The following is an 18,632-nucleotide window of genomic DNA, read 5'->3' as shown; positions in this document are numbered from 1 at the left end:
ACTTGTGACTATTAAGCAGCAAGAATCGTCTATCAGACACGTATGGGACAAAAATCCTCTCCCAAAAGTCCAGAAACTGGTTTCCTCAGTTCCCAGATGTTTGCAGACTATTGTTAGAAAAAAAAGGAATGCTACACAGTGGTAAACATGGACCTGTTCCAACTCTGTGTTGCCACCATGGAATTTATGATGAACATTTGCTTCCTGTGTTCTATTGTAAATAAAATAATTGTTCATGGGATTTGCAAATCATTGCATTCAGTTTTACTTATGGGACAAATACATCGCAAACATGCTGACATCCTGTTTGTTGCTCAGTGTTTGATCACGACATAGGCGATGTATTCACTTATATGCACAACAGGTATCTACTGGGGACGAATTTTAAGCCACATGTGAACATAGGTTACTCAGGAACCATGATAACACCAAACAGGAAAAGATATTGGTTATCTCCTGGGGGACAAAATGTTGCTTAAACATAGAAAAACATTTTTATCCTTCAGCTTTTAACCTCAGTGAGACTCAGTTTCTTTATTTAATCTCATTTGTTGGTAATTGGTAATTGTTGGTAATAACTGGTCTTATTTTGTTGGATAGCTGTTCTTATGTCATGTTAATACATACTGTTTATCTGATGTTTTTCTGTTTTATGCTTCTTATAGTTTTTAATATTTAGTTATGTGCAGCATTTTGTTTCAGCTGTGGTTCTTTTAAACTGCTGTATAAATAAAGCTGCCATAAAATGGTATGGCATAAAGCAGGGATCACCAAATCCGTACTTCTTGGGCCAGTGTCTTGCATGTTTTCAAAGTCTCCCTGCTCCAACATATCTGACCCAAATTAATGAGTCATTTTGCAGAACTTTGCGGGAGGTTGGATCCATTTGAGTCAGATGTTTTGCAGTAGGGACACACTAAAAACCTGCAAGACACTGGCCCAAGAGGTCTGGATTTGGTGAGTCCTGCTTTAAGTGACATACCATTTCATGCCAGCTTTGTTTATACAGCAGTTTGGTATAAGGGCTTACACACTGGTAGTCATTGATGATGGTGCAATGAAGGTTTTAAGATGTTTCCCACTATTTTATCACAGACTGACTCAAAGGACTTTTCTGAAATTTGGATTGGTCTTCAGAGGGAGAATTAACAGTGAGTTAATTAAAACTGAGCTCAAAGTCAATTTTAATTTTTTATTCTGAAGTAAAAGAAAATATATATTTATTTTGGAAACCTGCTCAAACTGTGACAAATCATCGAAAGTTGAAAATATGGATGTTTCCTGGTGCCCTGGCATCACTGCTCTATGAAGGCTGAAAGTAATTGTCTCTTAGCCTCAAAGTGCCAGGTGACTTAGTGTGCGTCTGAATAAATGACCCAGTCAAGGTGAGCTCCCCGTGTCAAGCCAGGAGCATCAAAGACAAACCACGCAACCTTGCCAGAGGGCCCGTTTTCCTTTTACCTGGAGAACTTCATTTTCACTCTCCAAGGCTTGATGCATTCAAGCCCATCCTGATTTTTGTAATGACTGGTCAAAAAAAGAAGAAAAAAAATGTTCAACCAACACCCCCCCGTCCTGTCTAGTGGCTTGAAAGACAAGACTTTCAAAGAGTGTTCTCCTTCCTCTCCAGGTTTAAAAGACGCAGCCATTCTCTTCAAGGTCACATCAGTTTCTGCTCGAGCGATTCAAAGCAAAAAAATCTCCTGAATGTAAACAGCATTGACTGATAGAGTGGAGGAAAATGATGGGGCCCATGACAACGATACCACTCAGCAAAACAGACTGTCAGTTGCAGCCACAGTGTATTTGGGCAGAGGGAAAACAGAACGAGACAAAGAGGAAGGGTTATAAGAGGTTGGGCTGGATGGAAAGGGGTACTGATTGGTTTGCCGTCTCATGGGGTGCATGTTTGCCTGCAGGGAAAGGTCACAGGAGGGAACAGGAGTAACGAGGTGTGAAGGGAAGGCACTGTCCTCGGCTCCTGGGCCCTGGGAGACAGCCCCAGCAAGGTGTTAATGCAGATGCTGCAGCCTCCCAGGTTCTGTTTATTACACCTTTTGAGGAAAACCAGCCTGGAGTCGCACCATCAGTCAATACAGCTGGAAACATGCTAATCAGAAGCACAAACTGGCAGCAAACTCAACTCCCAGGGCCACAAATGGATAAAAAGGAGAAAAGCTTGGTTGTTGATTCTATCATGAACACAGTGAACTTTAGACATCTTTTACTCTGGAAGGAGCTAAAAGCGATGTTGACTTGATGTTTACTAACTCAGATCATTACCAAACATTATTCTTGCTATATTAAATCTGAAATATTGTTAATACTTAACAATATAAGATAAGTGGGTGGGTTTTAGCTCCCACTAGTCAACTCTTAGTTGTTACTCATAATCTGGACTACAATTCCCATCTAACTTCATTCTCAACATAAGGAGGATGTTAGCCGTTGAGCTCTGTGAGTGTTTGCTTTAACATCTTTGTTTTGGTGTTTTCACACAACCCCAAGTAAATCTGAAAATTGTGGTTGTATTTGAACAGCGAGAACAGAATGCTGCTTTCAAGATTAAATGTATACTTTATCACACAAGAAGGTATTATGGTATTAGAAACGTAGTCCCTCAAGTTAGTGAGAAAAGAAGCATTTAAACAAAAACTGCACCCTTTTGTCAGCATGGTTGGATAAATGAGGATGTCATGGGTTTTATTTTTTTTCTTTAAAAATTTTCCATTTTTAAAATATATGTAAACCATTTAATGAATAAAATTAAATGCAGAAAAGCGAGTTTTTTAAAAGGCTGCTCTTCCATTTGGTGGAGCAAATTTAACGGTGACTATAAATATTATTTAAAAAAAAAGTGATAATAAAGCTGGCTGAGCCATCTCTACCACCAGGTTTGGGTAATACCAAAAGTGTCTGTTATACTGATTCAAATTTGGACTATTTTAATTTTGTTTCAATATTATTTATTAATTGTCATCAGAACCATTACTTTAAAAAAATATATGTCTTATTATTATTGTCCAAAGGTAAAAAAAAAAAAATGTAAATAAAGATTTTTCTCTTACTTTTGTCTTACTTTATAGAGTTAACACACAAACCTCAGATATGTATAAAGACTTATAAAATATAGACCCAGATACTGCATCTATGACTTGGACGTAACGATTTGCTTTAAAATATAAAACAAATGAGAAAGTCTCATAAAGTGGAATTTCTTCTTTGGTCCTGTTCAGGTCTGGTGCGGACATACAGTAACTATGTCTGTTCTATGTGATCCGGTTGAAGTGGACAGCTCTAAATTCATGTTTTGGGGGCTTCAGATTAAAAACTGATTCAGATATGATCACTAAGACCACATCCAGTGCTGGTCCAGAACTTCTAGTCCACATTAATCCAATAGTCTGAAATGTGTCCTGGGACACATTTAATACATTTCCGACCTTAAAGACCTTCATTCCTGACTTGTTTATTTGGGACTGTGACATCTATTATGCACATTTCTGGAGCCAGAGTTTTGCTTTACACATGCTAGCAAGCGGATATACAGTAAACACAATGGCTGTTTTGAACGCTCAACATGGCTGATTCAGCAAAGAAATGTAAGAAGACATTACTGGAGGAAGAGAGGACAAGAAAGGTAAGATCAAAAGATTACACAAAAGTCAAGAGAAGATTCTTTTACTGGCTGGAAGGAGCTCACAGTACAGGTAGGATGCAGATAGATGCCAATTAACTGTTGATAGGGGGTGCAGCACTGAGAAAATCTGCAGTGCTTCTTTAATGGCTAAACTTTAATAGTAGAAGCCTTTATAAGAATTTTGTACAAATGAAAGACTATTTAAAATCATTAAAATATATATTTCAGGTCATTGCCATAAGTGAGACTTGGTTAACAAATGAAAAGGGTGCTGATTTTGTGTTAGAAGGGTATGACATTTTTAATGTAAACCAGATAAATGACAGGGTGTTGCTTTTTATGTACAGAAAGATTTTCAGTGTAAGGTAATTGACAGTATAATTCATTCATTTCATTCATTCATTTTCTGAACCGCTTAGTCCATTAAGGGTCGCGGAAAGTGCCACACTTATTGATAATGTTTTTACAAATGTTAAACCACCAAGTAACAAGTGGATTGCTTTTCAGTGATATAAGTAATCATCTTCCTATTTTTGTGATTTCACATAATTTAAAGGTTAAATGTTCAATTGGTGTGAGTGAGCCTTCTTGTAAATTAATAAGAATAAGGACACCAGAAAGAATTAAGGACTTAAAGAGGGACCTTATAAATTACAAATGGGATAAGGTGTATGTTGATGATCCAAATCAAGCCTATGACGCATTTTTGTTTACATTCATAGAGCTATATAACAAACATTGTCCTATTAGAAAGTGCTGGATGAAGGATAAATACAAAGGAAAGCCATGGATGACAAAAAGTTTGCAAAGGGTATGCAAAAAGAAAAATTTACTCTATAAGAATTATTTACAATTGAGAACCAGTGAAAGTGAAGGAAAAAATAAGCTGTATAAGAATAAATTGATTTCCATTATGAGATTACAGAAGAAGCGTAACTACAATAAAATATTAGAGGAGAGTAAAAACAACATTCAAAGGATGTGGAAAGTAATTAATCATATTATTCGGAATAGATCTTAAAAGTTAGAATTTCCAAGTTATTTTTAAACAGCTCTGATGCTACAGTGGACAACATAAAAAGTATTGTGGATGAGTTCAATGACTATTTTTGTTTGATAATATGATCAAAGGTAATATCAGTTCTATGTTCCCTTATGGGGTACATGAAACTGATATAATTGAAATTGTAAGAAAATTCCAAAACAAAACATCGATACGATGAAACAAACAACGGATATAAATTCCATTGACATGATAATTATTAAAGAAGTAATTGATTTTATTGTAAAACCTTTGACCTATATATGTAATTTGTCTTTTCAAAGAGGTGTTTTTCCTAATAATATAAAATTAGTAAAGGCAATACCAATATTTAAAAATGGAGATAAGCACTACATGGATAATTATAGACCAGTGTCCCTTCTTCCTCAATTTTAAAAAAAAATTAGAGAAATTATTTGTGAAAAACTTGGATCTCTTTATTAATAAATATGAGTTATTGAGTGAATACCGGTATGGATTTAGGAAAAACAGAACTACTACATATGCAGTAATGGAGATGGTAGAAGAAGTAACAAAGGCAATTAAAAATGATGAGTGTTCTATTGTTGTTTTTATTGATCTACAGAAGGCTTTTGATACTATAGATCACAGCCAATTATTGAGAAAATTACTGAAAGTTACTTGGAAAATAGACAGCAATGTGTGCAAATTAATGAGACTGTTTTAGAATGAACTGTTAGACCTGTTTTAATGAGACTGGATTTAGGAAGGTTACCTGTGGGGTACCCCAGGGATCGGTGATTGGTCCAAAATTTTTCTTACTATATATTAACGATGTCTGCAATGTTGCTGAAAGGTTAAAATTTGTTATGTTTGCAGATGATACAAATCTATTCTGCTCTGGGAAAAATTTAAAGGAACTTTTGTATGCTATTGAAAGGGAGCTAGACATTCTCAAAACTTGGTTTGATGTAAATAAATTGTCTCTCAATATTAAGAAAACTAAATTCGTGGTTTTTGGTAATCAAAAAGGAATTGATGGGGATATTAAATTAAAAATCTGTGATGTTGAAATTGAAAGAGTTTTTGAGACAAAATTTTTAGGGGTTGTGATTGATCAGAAATTAACATGGAAACGACATATTGTTTAGATTAAAGGAAAGATTTCAAAGTCAGTAGCAATCCTGTATAAATCTAGGGATATATTAAACTATAAGGCCTTGTATATAATATATTGTTCACTTATACTTCCTTATATATCTTACTATCCAATTATCCAAAAATAAATGTCATTTTTTTTTTTTTAACAAATGTCTGAGGTGGTAATTGATTATATAATAATTGTTATATTGTCAAAATTGGAAATAGTAACTTGATAACAAACACCTACTTTTAGCATTACATACCCAAACCAAATGGTAGAGATGGCTCGGACAGGTTTATTCTCATAAATTCTTAATAAGAGTCATTAGAGTCACTGGGCAGGCAGTTAACCCGTTGGTACCAGACATCCCATGGGCAGGTCTCCCTTCCAATTACCTACACATGTTATACACCACTGGAAAGCTAAGATTCTTGAGAAGTGAAAGACATTGACTGTAGACTTTTCAGGCTACAGTCATACATGCAGACTCAGTTAACACTTTTTCTAAACAGTGTTAAATGCAATTTATCTTTAAAAACGATTCTGTGCTCCAGTAGCAGATGATACTGCAATAGAAACAGTCCTGTTACATCCACAAGGGTCCAGTAAAAGTAGTCCATAGTTAGTTCACAACAAGTCTTTTATCCTTAAAAACATGTTAAATTGAAAACCTGAAAATTACAGAATTTTAAGTGGTTATAATGTTAAGGACCACCTACTGACCTGATGTGAGTTTCCTCTTAGTCCCTGAAGTAATTTTTATGGTTGTTTTCCCTTTTCTGCTGTACATGTTCTTGCAACCTGATTTTCACCGGCTATTGTAGCTTATGGACACAACATTGAAGCCCCTGTAGTCTCAAAAGACGTGGCAATAAAAAGTCAACAATGATGGTAATATTTGAAAATCACCACACAAACAGGACTTAAAGAAGATGCCTGAATGAGGAACTATTTCTAGCTCATTTAAAAATAAACACAGCAATCTGTGATAATAAATTAAAGAAACAAGCCTTTGGTTGTTTGAAAAGTTTTATTGAACTAAACACTCATCAATAAAAAGATTTTTTTTTATTTTAACAAAAACTACTAAATGTGAAAGAAACAACACATAACTAAACTAATAGACAGGCCAGGATGATGTATGGCCACTGTAACAAGACAGCGAGGCAAACTGAGAATCTGGTGAACATGACTAGTTTACGACATCAGGTTATGATGTGGTGAGGTCGTGTTATTGCTTTGTGGTAATAAAATGGTTTAAGAAGGTTATAAATGGGTTCCAGTTTTCTTTAAAGACTGACACGTTTCTTGTTGTAAGCATAATTTCTTCCACTGCAATGTGTTCTGAAACAAAGTTAGTCCAGTGAGTGATGTGGCATCAGCTCCTTGATTTCCAGTTCCAGGGGAACTCATTAGTTAGAGACATTACTAAAGGATGTTTGAATTTTAATGGGATACTTTGGAGATACAGCCAGGAAGACAGTGGTGCTGATGCTGGGGAAGATGGTGGATAAGCTGTAAATTGGTGTAACTGGTCATGGAGGAGTGTTTGACAGATTTCCTAGAAATCAGGGTTGGGGAAGCTTTTCTTTTTTTTTTTTTTTTTTTTTTTTTTGAGAAAATGCAATCAATGAATTACCTGGAGGCTTTACATGTGAGTTGTGTGCAACTTCTGTATTGATTGTTGTTGGAGCTGATTTCCCCTGCTATTGTCACCATGCGGTAAAATGCTTTGGCTGAACCACAAGAACCTCAGTTTTTTTTCAACTTTATGTTGTCAAGGTAGTCACTTATACACAGAAAACTGACAGACAGAGGATCCTCTGGTGAAAACTGCATCTACAACAATCAAAGTCCAAATGATTACATACTCAAGCATCTGTCTGATTACAAAAAAAAAAAAAAAAAAAAAATTGTACAAGAAACTCACACAACACATGCCTTCTTTATTTTAGGTCGTGGAGAAATTTGGACGTTTGAAAGAATAGGACGTTTGTAATCCTGTTTCTAACACAGGACTGAGGTAAAGACCTTTGATTCTCCACAGAAGTCTGTCAGATGCCAAGGGCGGTGGTGTACTTCACCCTCTTGTGGGTAAAATGAGAGCTACAAAAATAAATATCCTCCTCTAAAATAAAAAAGACTAGAGACAGATCACCAGAAATGATTTCTCTCTCTGAACCAGTCAGCATGCATCCTGTGATGCATCCTGTTTTAACATAATTTATCCCTGCAATATGACAGTTCCCAGCCACCAGCCTACAAACCTTTAATCATCGAGCATATTTTAAAAAGACAAAGTCATTTAAAAAGATGACCTGAACACAAATGCGTGTGTTAAAGCTATTATTTTGTTTCCAGAAAGGTCCCTGCAGCAGCAGTAAAACTGCTGTCTCTTCATGAACTCAACCCGGGAGAGAACCACATGGGAGACTGACCCTCATTATGTATAAAATATCATTAATTAACTTTATTGAATGAGTCACAGTATGGTTTCCACCACATGGTTCCCTCAGGGTCCTTTGCCCAAGACCCAACCTTGCCCCGTTCGAAGCCAGTGAGCCAGCATCCTTCACATGAGCCCACTCTCTGAGCTGAAACTGGCTCTGGGTGACTTTCTCCCCTCTTGTCATTGCTTAGAAAGCTGCCAGTAATTTATAATGTTGTGACAGTCAAATAAACAGGGCTGCTGCTTGCTGGAGTGAAAAGTCCTGTATTAAAGGGAATCAAAACAGCTCCAAATGGTGCCTTGAATGGAAATAATCTTGGTGTAAGATCTGTTCGGGGCTGGCTAATTTAAATTTGTTCAGGGTGACAGCTTACTGGAAGAGGGACATAATGAAGTCCATTATCATCAGTGGTGCAAATTCTAAAGAACGATAACTCATTATCAGCGCTTTTTCTGTATACGAAGGAAATATGTTCATCCATTATGAAATGTGCTGAGAATGACAACATGGAGCAAACATAAGACGATGTAAGCTTTGGCTTGCCTCTAAAAAAAAAAAAAAAAAAAAAGAAAAAAATGGAGAAACTGGACAAGACTTTTTATTTATTTTTTTTTTTACAATGCCTTCACTTGCTTTATTTATGAAGGAGGTGATGGTGATTTCCACTGCACACAAGAAGGCCATGGTCTGGATTTTAATACTGTCAAGACTGTAATAGGTTGATAATTTTGATATCTCACAATTTTGTATGCAGTGCTATGCAACAGCAAGACAGCTTGGGCTTTTTATTTACAGTGCCTTTTCTTGTGTTAATCTGACATCTGCTAGACCATGCCAGACCTTGAGCAGTGTCTTCCCAGGCATTATCTCATAAAAACAGGGCCTTGATAATGCTGTTCCATTAAACAAGTAGTGAAAATAACAGCAAGTCATTCTGAACAGAATTAACTGATAAACAGGGAAATGAGGTAAGTCTCTAGATCTGTTGCCCATGATAACCACAGCTCCACTAAACTTAGGAAGCGAGGACTTCAAGCTGTTTCTAAAATATATTCACTTCAAAGTGTATAAAAAATATGTTTGGTGCCAGAATAATCATCAAAAGTAAGTTTGATGCCAACAAAATGTGTTGCAGAATGAGCTAGAGTGGAAAGAGATAGAAAAGCCAGGTGTGGCAGGTGTCGTACACACATACTAATGTGCCATAAAAGTCAAGAACACACATTCAGAGACTAGAAACTAAATTACAAACAAAGCAGTGCACTGTGGATGACAAAAATACCAATTTAAACATGATTTATTGAATCAAATATTTGTAATTTATGTTTTTATTGCAATGCAATTCAGTACAACTTCATCCTGTAACTCGGTGGAGCATTTTAAACAGATGGCTTTTTCTTGATCTTGAAACTGTCAGGACCCACTACCTCTTTGTAAAGCTGTTTTATTTTGAAATGGTTGTCATCCCCACGTCCTGTTTGATTCACCAATGTGTCATTCCCTCCTTGCCTCATTGTCTTCACCTGTGTCCCATTGTCCCTCCCAGCTTTGTTTTAAGCTATGTTACCCTCCCCTTCAGGGCCAGATTGTCTTCTCTGTGTTCCAGCTGTTTTAGTTTTACTTTCTCTGCCCTAAGCTTTCTTTTTGAAACCCCAATTTTTTTCACCAATCCAGTTTACTGTGCAGGTTTCATGCATAGGCTCATGAGAAAATAAATGTTTTTAATCTGGATTTACAAGATTCTACATTTAATGAAAGTTCAATGTCCACTGGCAATTTGTTTCACATTTTTTGCAGTGTAATAGCTAAATTCTGATTCTCCATGTTTATCCTGGACTCTGGTCTGGATTCTGGTCTGGACTAGCTGACCTGAGTCTTTGGATCTAAGAGCTCTGCTAGGTTTATATTCTCTCACCTTATCATAACATAGCAGCAGCATCTGGATGAGCTGCAGATGTTTAATGCTCTTTTTGGGATGTCCTGTCTACTGGTCTATTTTCTTTTTTTTTTTTTTTACTCAGAAGTCTTTTTAACAGCAGTAAGTAGCTCTATGGCATATTGTTTCTTCATAACACTGAATTCTAAGTTTAAGTTTTACGTGTACATTCAGTATTATTGTTGTGACTTCAGTGTTACACCATTCGTGAAATACACAGAAGTCCACCTTGGTAGTACCAGATTGGACCCCATGTTTCATTAAAATCTGTTTAATTTCATTTAAATTTTGGTGAAAATTCAACAAGGTGTTGGAAACATTCTTCAGAGGTTTTGCTCCATATTGACATGACAGCATCACACAGTTGCTGCAGGTTTGTCGGCTGCATCCATGATGAGAATCTCCCGTTCCACCACATCCCAAAGCTGCTCTACTGGACTGAGATCTGGTGACTGTGGAGACCGTTGGAGTCCAGTGACTCATTGTTATGTTCTAGAAAGCAGCTGGAGATAATCTGAGCTTTGTGACATGGTGCATTATCCTGCTGGAAGTAGCATCAGAAGATGCTCCACTGTGGTCATAAAGGGATGGACATGGTCAGCAACAATACTCAGGTAGACTGTGGTGGTTAAACCAGGAAACGTTGGTACTAAGGCGACCAAAGTGGGCCAAGAAAATATCCCCCACACCATTACACAACCGGCAGCCGGAAGCATTGATCCAAGGCAGGATGGATCCATGTTTTCATGATGTTTCCACCAAATCCTAAAACCTACCATCTGAATGTGGAGCTGAAATAGAGACTCATAAGGCCAGCAATGTTTCTCCACCTTCTATTTTCCAATTCTGTTGAGTCTGTGTGAATTATAGCCTCAGTTTCCTGTTCTTAGCTGACAGGAGGCACGCGGTGTGGTCTTCTGCTGCTGTAGCCCATCTGCTTTAAGGTTGGTTGTTCAGAAAAGCTACTCTGGTTGGAGCCAGTGCTTACTTGACTTCCTGTTGCCTTTCTATTATCATACAACCAGTCTGCCCATTCTCCTCTGACCTCTGATAACAACACGAAATTCTGGTCCAGAGAACTGCTGCTCACTGGATATTTTCTCTTTTTCAGACCATTCTCTGAAAACCCCTAGAGATGGTTGTGTATGAAAATCCCAGTAGATCAGCAGTTTCTGAAATACTCCAACCAACAACCATGCCACATTCAAAGTCGCTTAATCCTCTTTCTTCCGCATTCTAATGCTCAGTTTGAACTTCAGCAAGTCGTCTCCATGATGTCTACATGACTAGATGCACTGAGTTGCTGCCATGTGATTGGCTGATTAGATATTTGTGTTACCAAGCTACAAACAAGTGGACCTGATAACGAGGCTGATGAGTGAATGTAGTTCTGGATCCATGCCCATCATTGTAGCATTTCATATCCTAAAAACTTTGAGAAATGGCAATGCCAACATTCACTGTCATGAGTTTAATGAAGAGGTGAAATTTCTACATTCTGGGGGCTTGAAGTGGTCTACTGATATTACTGTTTTTATTCGTTTTGCTGATCTAAAACAACAATGAAAACATTAATATTTACTATCCGTTTCATCTGTTGCAGCATTGTCTTTAAAAATGCAGAGACATGAATCTCTGCTTCACAAAAAAAGTTTAATGTAAAGTCTGCAACAGGTCCGTCTGACAGCTTCAAAGCACTGTTGAGCGAACTTCGTCTTCATTATGAAAATCAGATGCAAAGCAAAAGTCTTGGACACAAGTGACTTTCAAAGCAGGAAAGACAAAGGACACATATCAAACATGCTCATCCTCTAACAATCTCTGCATTTTGGCTTCTGCTCCATCTCGGAGGATTCTTCATATCCCATACTTTCTTTTCACCCACTCCTTTTGGTCAATATTAGCACAATGAGCTCCAGCTACTTAATGTACCACATTCAAATTTACCAAACACTGTTTGACTCGTGCTATTAAATCTGAAGATGAAAGAATCACCAAGGGCAAACAGCTCCCAAGGCTATACACCAAATATCCAGACTCACATAACACTGAGGCACAATTACGAATTTAAATGAACCCTGCTTAAATGTGCTTCTACAGCGAATATGACTGACTTTGAAAATATCATAATTAACGTCCAACCCAGCTTACATTGTGCAATGTGTAAAGTCCAGCGGCAGTTTATTCACTGATCTACTGCACTGATAAGTTCATCTGTGTGACTGCAGGATAAAACTTGGAAACATAATGCAAAATGTACCCAAGAAAGAACAATATCATTAAGTGAGCAGCTGTAAATGTGTCCTCCAGGAGAAGACAGACTGAAACCTACATCTATTTTACCTCAACACTATTTACTTTCAACATATAATTCCAACTCTATTACAGCAGATAGAGAAGGACAAACATAACAGACAAATGGAAAGGAGGAGTGAGAAAGGTGCAGGGAGGAAAAGAGAAGGACGGGGCAGCTGTGAGAGATAGAGCGAGAAGAGGATGATAAGGAATCACAGATAGATTCTCTCGGGTGCAGACGTGTTCCAGAGAGGAGTGACCAATCAAGATAGAGTGAAAGAGGGGGTAAAATTGTGATAAGAGTGATGACAGAGTGTAAAATGACTCAGTCAGCCCTGGCAATGGCATTGGCGCTGACCTCCCATCCCTCATCCCAGCTCAGTGGAGGACTGCGGTTCAAGACTCTGCCAGCTGCTTGCTGGACACCATGAGCACCTGCTGATTTTCACACAAGTGAAAAAGCTGAAGAGTGCCCAACACATAGGCCTCTAAAGGCTCATTTGTCATTTACATCCAAGTTTCTGATCCGACAAGCCAACAGGCAGCTCAGCGCTGTCTGCGACTTCCAAAACTCTTAAGGTGCTGTTAGACTGGGGAAGATGCAACAGGAATGTTCCCAAAAGTTGATGCAAACACAAGTCTTCAATGTTAACTTTATATAACATTGTTTACAACCACATGACAAAAAGAAAGATCACAAACTGCTGGATGTCCACCATTCTCCTCATTTGTTTCTGTTGAAATTCATGAAAGGTGTGCTGCTCTTATGTAGCTGACACATCTATTGCTATCCAGCTGAAATGCAACCTACTGGATAGAATAGAATAGAATAGAATAGAATAGAATAGAATAGAATAGAAATACTTTATTAATCCCTTTGGAGAGTCCTCAGGGAAATTTGGGTACCAGCAGCAATACAACACCAACAGTAAAGCAGGACAAGCACAAGACACAATATATACAGGTACAAAGCAAAATAGAGGCAACAAGGTGCAAGAAAAGCACAAATAGAATGCAATAAATAACAATAAGATAAGTTAAATAAAACAATATAAACCAGCATTGCACACAGTAGAGGTGGTACAGATTCCCAGTTCACTATTGCACATATAAGTTATTGCAACTGTTTGTATGGGTTATTGTGCATGTGTTGTATCAGGCGGACTGCACAAAAAAAAATAAAGGTACGGCTGGGTGAGGAAACAATCGAAATCCACATTTATCAAAGCATCCTGTACTGACCTGTACCTACTAAGGAAAATAGGGATTTAATGGTATGATGAGGACCCAACCGATTCCCTCTGCCCTTGTCAAGCTACGCTCAACACATCATACCAGGCTGTAAGACCAGCCTCACACAGGGGCAATGCACATGGAGATCCAATCCGGTCCTCAATGATCTCGCCTTGGGAGGGTCCAAGGATCAAAAAAAGAATCATTCAGCAATCTTCAAATAAGGCACAGTCAGGACAGCTATACAAGGCCAGAGACTGGAAGATACAAGCAGACCTTAGCAAGCAACTAGTCTTCCAACAAGAAATTACATGGACCAATCTTTGGAATCTTGGACCAACCATGGAAAACCACGGAGGAAACTGGAGCTGGCAGCAGATGCAGCACTGAATGGCTGGCATATTGACATCCACCCAGAAGAAGTGGGATACAGATGGTTTGTGTCCTCCACTATCATCAAGAAGACCCCTCATGGGCTGTGTGTTCTACAACTTCAACCTAATTAGGGATAGGGCACAAGCTCAGGCTCACCCTCATTATTGGTAGCAGCAAATTGATCAAAGAAAAATTGTTGGCGCTGTTTTCCTAGATTTTAGTAAAGCTTTCAATGTGATAGATCATAAACCTTTATTAGAAAAAGTCAGCTTATGGTTTTTGTGCAAAGGCCATCCGGTGTATAGAAAGTTAATTAATAGAGCACAGTTAGCATATTTTCAATGGCAGTTTTTCAGGCTCGTAGAAATTAATGTGGTGTTCCTCAAGTCAGCTACTTAGGCCCTCTCCTCTTCTCAACTTTTATTAATGTTTTACTTCTGGTGTTAATTAAATCATAAAAATGAATGTATGATGATGTTTCAACAATATAAACATCTGCTAAAAGCTTCATTCAGTTAAAAGATTTAGTACAAGGTGACCAGCTGTGTGTCTAACTGGGTTGATAAGAATAAGGTGTTTCTAAATATTGTCAAAACAAAGTGCATAACCTTCTGTTCTAATCAGACTTTAAAGGACAAGCTGCCTTTGTCTATCACTATGAAAAATGTATTAACTGTCATTAGTATTGATTTTTGGGGGGAAATGAACAAAAATGGCATATGAAGAATAATTTAGAACAGACTAAAGATAGAGGCGGATCAGACTGGCCCAACTTTAATCACTATTTCTAAGCTAACAAGCCACAATATTTCTACAAATGGCTTAAACCTAGTGGGCTAGATGAACCATGATAAGATGTAGAGTAAGCATTGTGTGAGGATCTCGTTATCTCTGACCTGCCATTTATCAGCTCAGCTATCCACATAAGTGTTTTAAAAGCATTAACATCAGTTCCTGTTTAATGGCTTGGTTAAAAATAACCAAGTCTTCACTTATTCCATGTAAGCTTATACTCATCTGGAAAAACCCTGACATCCTGTAAAACAAAAAGATGATTAACTTCACTCAATGAAAAAAAAAAGGAATAACACAGAACAATTAAAAGAAAAAGGAAACTTTTTTCTCATTTGATATACTCAGTTCACAATATGGAATCAATAGCGCTACATTTTTAGAATACTATCAGCTTAAATCTATTATGTGTAAAAAAAATATACCATTAACCAACAAACTTGCAGCTATGGAAGCCCATTTCCGTCACTCTGATGAAAAAAAAAAACATAGTATCTCATAATTATGACTTAAGTATCTCATAATAATGAGATACTATCTCATTATTATGAGATACTATCTCATAATAATGAGATACTTAAGTCATAATTATGAGATAGTATCTCATTATTATGAGATACTATCTCATAATAATGAGATAGTATCTCATAATTGTCCTAACAAGATGGCGCCGCGCGAGTGGCAGCCTGCAACAGCAGCTCCTGCTCACCGTTGAGCTTTTTCTTACTTTTCCTACTTTTAAATTATTTCTTTCTCTTTGCTCTTATTTTTGCTCTTGTGTGCTTTTAACTCCTCTTCGTCATGCACACAAAACTTGCGGAGTTAGCGCTGGTGGCTCTTCTGGTTTTTGCCCTTTTCACGGCTGTGTCCGGAGACCGCACGCGGAGTCATGGCTCCATTGTTTACAGCAGGGATCAGCTGTTAGCCCTGCGCAGCGCGCCGGGGCTATCTGTGGAGCGGCCCGATGTTCCCCCCGAACTGAAGAGGAGGAGACGGGGACGCCGGGCCGGAGCCGAGCGCCGCGCTAGGAGGAGACGTTACCGGCCCGTTCTCCCGTCCATCATCATGGGGAACGTAAGATCTCTAACCAACAAGATGGACGAGCTGGCGGCGCTGACCCGGCACCGGCGTGAGTACCGGGAGAGCAGCCTCCTGCTGTTTACTGAGACGTGGCTAACTGCGCTGGCTCCGGACACGGCTGTGGAATTGGACGGATTCACGCTACTACGGGCAGACAGAAGCAAGGAGAGCGGTAAGAGGAAAGGAGGAGGGCTGGCAGTGTTTGCAAATGATAGATGGTGTAACCCTGGGCACATCACTGTTAAGGAGCAGCACTGCTGTAAGGACATTGAACTGTTGGCTGTGAGCATGAGGCCCCACTACCTGCCGAGGGAGTTCACTCATGCCCTCGCTGTGGTGGTGTACATCCCCCCCTCTGCTAACGCAGATGCAGCCTGTGATGTCCTGCTCTCAGCAGTGAGCAGGCTGCAGACACAGCACCCTGATGCCCTCCTTCTCATCTCTGGAGATTTCAATCATGTTACTCCACCCTCCTCCTCACTGCCCAAATTCACCCAGTATGTCACATGCTGCACCAGAGACAATAAAACACTGGACCTGTTTTACGCCAACACCAAGGAGGCATATCATTCACTCCCTCTTCCTCCCCTGGGCCGTGCCGATCACAACCTTGTGCACCTCCTGCCTGTGTATAAACCTTTTGTGCACAGGCAGCCTGCTGTCACCCGCACCGTTAAGAAATGGTCCGAAGAAGCCGAGGAGGCCCTGAAGGACTGTTTTCACACAACACTGTGGGGTGTCTTCAGTGATGCCCATGGGGAAGACATCGACAGCCTCACCGACTGCCTGACAGACTATATTAATTTCTGTGTAGAAAACACCGTACCAACCAGGACTGTACGGAGCTTCTCCAACAGTAAGCCCTGGATCACCCCAGACATCAAGGCTCTCCTGAAGGAGAAGAAGAGAGCCTTTCAGTCCAGGAACAAAGAGGAGCTGAAATTTGTGCAGAGGGAGTTGAGGAGGACGATCAGGAGGGGGAAGGACAGTTACAGGAGGAAGATGGAGTACCAGCTGCAGCACAACAACATCTGTGATGTCTGGAAGGGACTGAAGACCATCTCGGGCTACAAGGAGCCAAAGTCCCAACGGGTGGGAGACCAGGGCAGGGCAAATGACCTGAACTTATTTTTCAATAGGTTTGATCAGGCACCCGCTCTTCCATCGACCCAGTCTCCTCTGCTGCAAACCCCATCAGCTTCTACTGCCTGCAGCTCCGCCTTACCCCCCTCTCCCTCTCTTACAATCTTTGGCTCACACACCTTCACTTCACACTCTGTCCCGTGTGCCCCTCCCCCATCAACACCCCCCTGCTCTGGTCTGTCCTTCACTACATACCAGGTGAGGGAGGCCCTTAAGAAGACCAGGGCTAGGAAAGCTGCAGGTCCGGACGGCATCAGCTCCAGGCTCCTGAAGTCCTGCACAGACCAGCTGTGTGGGATCTTTGGGTACATGTTCAACCTGAGCCTGAAACTGGGGAAAGTGCCAAAGTTGTGGAAGACATCCTGCATCGTGCCCGTGCCAAAAACATCGCACTCAAAGGAGCTCAACGGCTACAGGCCAGTAGCTCTGACGTCACCTGATGAAGGCGCTGGAGAGACTGGTCCTCGCACATCTGCGTCCGATGGTGAGCTCCTTCATGGACCCGCTGCAGTTCGCCTACCAACCTGACATCGGGGTGGATGATGCCATCCTCTACCTCCTCCACACCTCTCTCTCTCACCTGGAGAAGGCTGGAAGCACTGTGAGGATGATGTTCTTTGATTTCTCCAGTGCATTCAACACCATCCAGCCCAGGTTGTTGGTGGACAAGCTGCAGCTGGCTGGGGTGGACCATCACCTCACCTCCTGGATTCTGGACTACCTTACCCACAGACCACAATTTGTGAGGGTGCAGGGCTCTGAGTCGGACCGGCTTCTCTGCAGCACGGGTGCACCGCAGGGAACGGTTCTGGCTCCTTTCCTGTTCACCCTCTACACCGCGGACTTCGCACATAACACACCATCATGCCATCTGCAAAAGTACTCTGATGACTCTGCTGTTGTTGGCCTCATTACAGATGGAGACGACAGGGAGTACAGAGGACTTATTCAGGACTTTGTGGACTGGAGCCTGCGGAATAACCTCCAGATCAATACCAGCAAAACCAAGGAGCTGGTGGTGGATTTCCGCAGGCATAACAACTCTCCACCTGTACCAGTGAACATCCAGGGAATGGACATCGACCTGGTGAGGTCCTACAAGTACCTGGGTGTTCACCTGAATGACCGTCTGGACTGGTCGGACAACACCAACGCCCTGGTCAAGAAGGGCAACAGCAGACTGTTCCTGCTCAAGAGGCTGAGGTCCTTCGGAGTGCAGCGCCCACTCCTCAGGACCTTTTATGACTCTGTGGTGGCCTCAGCCATCTTCTATGGGATAGTCTGCTGGACCAGCAGCATAATGGACAGAGACAGGAGGAAAATGGACAGACTGGTGAGGAGGGCCAGTTCTGTCCTGGGATGCCCCCTGGACTCAGTAGAGGTAGTGGGAAATGAGAGGATGACTGCTAAGCTGTCATCCATGTTGAACAGCCCATCCCACCCCCTCCAGCACACCCTGACAGCTCTGAGCAGTTCCTTCAGTGAGCGGCTGCTTCATCCTCGCTGCGTGAAGGAGAGGTACCGCAGATCTTTCCTGCCTG

The sequence above is a fragment of the Melanotaenia boesemani genome, chromosome 2 (assembly GCF_017639745.1).
Source record: "Melanotaenia boesemani isolate fMelBoe1 chromosome 2, fMelBoe1.pri, whole genome shotgun sequence".
NCBI lineage: Eukaryota > Metazoa > Chordata > Actinopteri > Atheriniformes > Melanotaeniidae > Melanotaenia > Melanotaenia boesemani.
This window is presented reverse-complemented; position numbering follows the sequence as displayed.